This window comes from Rhinopithecus roxellana, chromosome 12, assembly GCF_007565055.1.
Source record: "Rhinopithecus roxellana isolate Shanxi Qingling chromosome 12, ASM756505v1, whole genome shotgun sequence".
NCBI lineage: Eukaryota > Metazoa > Chordata > Mammalia > Primates > Cercopithecidae > Rhinopithecus > Rhinopithecus roxellana.
In genome coordinates this window covers 117,311,649-117,314,129 of record NC_044560.1, presented here as the reverse complement: position 1 = coordinate 117,314,129, position 2,481 = coordinate 117,311,649, and the positions used below count along the sequence as shown (strand labels likewise).

The 2,481-nt window shown below is 45.7% G+C and overlaps 1 pseudogene; it reads right to left on the bottom strand.

Annotated features, from left to right (window-relative positions):
- Positions 1 to 820: 820 nt before the first annotated feature.
- Positions 821 to 1,479, bottom strand: LOC104672723 (annotated as a pseudogene).
- Between the last annotated feature and the right edge of the window lie 1,002 nt (positions 1,480 to 2,481).

The following is a 2,481-nucleotide window of genomic DNA, read 5'->3' as shown; positions in this document are numbered from 1 at the left end:
GCTGCAGTCAGATATCCAGTAGTACAGATTACCCTCAAGTTAGACATACTGAACAAAAGAGGTTGAGTGAGTGAAGGAGGGGAGGAGTGAGGGGAAGGAGGTAGGGGGAGGGGAAAGGAGAAGAACAAAGCATTGAACAGCCATGCTGGCTTCTCCATACCACCTTCAACACTAACCTGCTTCAGTGGGAGCGTAAAGTAGGCAAGAATGAGCAGCCATGGACTGTTGAACTGTTACCAGCACCATGCTTTTCAGCAACATTTCAGCAGAGTTTGAAACATTTTTTACAGCAAAACCATTACAACAAACTCCTTCCCCAAACAACCTCTAACTGTCTCAAGCTAACACCCAATTACTTTCAGACATTGGTATAAAATGCAGTTTAAGCCATTAGAAAAATAGAAACCGATATCACTTATGCCTCTATCGTGTGATTAACCTCTCTCTTAGGTGCTTGCCTCACCTAGAGGTCTAATGGCTTTCAAATGTCATTTCCATTTCTAGCAGTGATTTTGCCACATCTGGCACGGAGACAACACAGTAATGGTGAAGAAGCCTGTATGTAGTTCGGTTAGTGTCTTAAAGAACCTAAAACCTGGGACCAGTAAAATCCACAGAAATTCACTCTTGCCTTTAAGAACTTTTGAAAACTGTGAAAACAAAACAAAACAAAACAAAACCCAACAGGGCAGGAACCAAATTCTGAGACCAAATGTAAAGGTCAGATTTAGTGGTTCTTGGTGACAGTGGGGAGTTTCCAAGGGGTGGAATGGGGAGGGCTCGGGTGGTCGCAGTTTCTCTTGTTGCCTTCTATGGCTCACTAATTTGAGTCTTCCACGTCCTGCAGAGCTTCTTTATTCTGCTCTTCTCTGTTACCCTGCATGTCCGAAGTACATAGTGTCAGATTATCACGAAACAACTGCATGATAAGTGTAGAGTCCTTATAGCTTTCTCCACTCAGCGTATCCAACCTTTGCCAACCTGAGGCATGGTTGGGGGAATTAAGAATTTCCTAGTAGAATATAAAACAATCGAGAGCAAGACCTAAGCAGATAGGACGAGTTGGTGGAAGTTCTGTCAATGCAGTATCACTAGCAGCTTTATCAGCCACTAGACTATTCTCCGCAGCCTCCTTCCTGTCATTTCCTGTGGCAAATTCTGCCAGATACCTGTGTAGTCCCCTTTCATTTTATGATAGAAAACCTTGGACTCGCCAGTGTTAGCTGCTGGAATGAGGGGTTTGTCCAGCACATCCAGAATGTCACAACAGATTAATGTTAGCTCAGTCTCAAATATTTGCGAATACCCCCAAATCATTCCTAGGCTGTCTTCTCCTCCCTTGCTTTCTTCTTCCTGTTCAATGCAGCTGCTTATTCTCCAGGAGGCCCTTGTAGCTCCAATCACATTCTTACATGCAACAGATAGAAGGTTTCTTTCTCCAACAGTCAGTTCCACATGCATCCCTGCTACTGTCTTCATGGACTCTTCCCGACAGTGGCTCCAGCAGGGTCTGCACTATGGATGGAAGCGGATAGTGTCTCCAGACTTCCTTTTTTTTTTTTTTTTTGAGGACAGAGTCTTGCTCTGTTGCCCAGGCTGGAGTGCAGTGGTCAAGGGGGTCAGCCCATCCACACCTGTGTGTGTTTCTTATCAGGCTGGATGAGAGATTGAGAAAATAGGAGACAGAGACAAAGTATAGAGAAAGAACAGTGGGCCCAGGGGACCAGCGCTCAGCATACAGAGGACCCATGCCAGCACTGGAGATGGTAGAGACAAGGGTCTCCATCTTGGAGACGGGATGATCACTATCTCTACCATCTCAGAGAGGGGGATGTGGCAGGACAATAGGGTAATGGGGGAGAAAGTCAGCAGGAAAATGTGAACAAAGATCTCTGTGTCATAAATAAGTTTAAGGAAAGGTGCTGTGCTTTGATGTGCGAGATGTATAAAAACATCTCGGTGCATTAAAGAGCAGTATTGCCACCAGCATGTCTCATCTCCAGCCATAAGGTGGTTTTCTCCTATCTCAGTGAATAGAACATACAATCGGATTTTACACCGAGACATTCTATTCCCAGGGACAAGCAGGAAACAGATGCCTTCCTTTTATCTCAACTGCAAAGAGTCCTTCCTCTTTCACTCATCCTCCTCAGCACAGACCCTTTACGGGTGTCGGGCTGGGGGACAGTCAGGTCTTTCCCTTCCCAAGAGGCCATATCTCAGACTGTCACATGGGGAGAAACCTTGGACAATACCTGGCTTTCCTAGGCAGAGGTCCCTGTGGCCTTCCACAGTGTATTGTGTCCCTGGGTACTTGAGATGAGAGAATGGTGATGACTTTTACCAAGCATCCTGCCTTCAAGCACTTTTTTAACAAAGCACATCCTGCACAGCCCTAAATCCATTAAACCCTGAGTCAACACAGCACATGTTTCTGCGAGCACAGGGTTGGGGGTAGGGTTACAGATTAACAGCATCTCA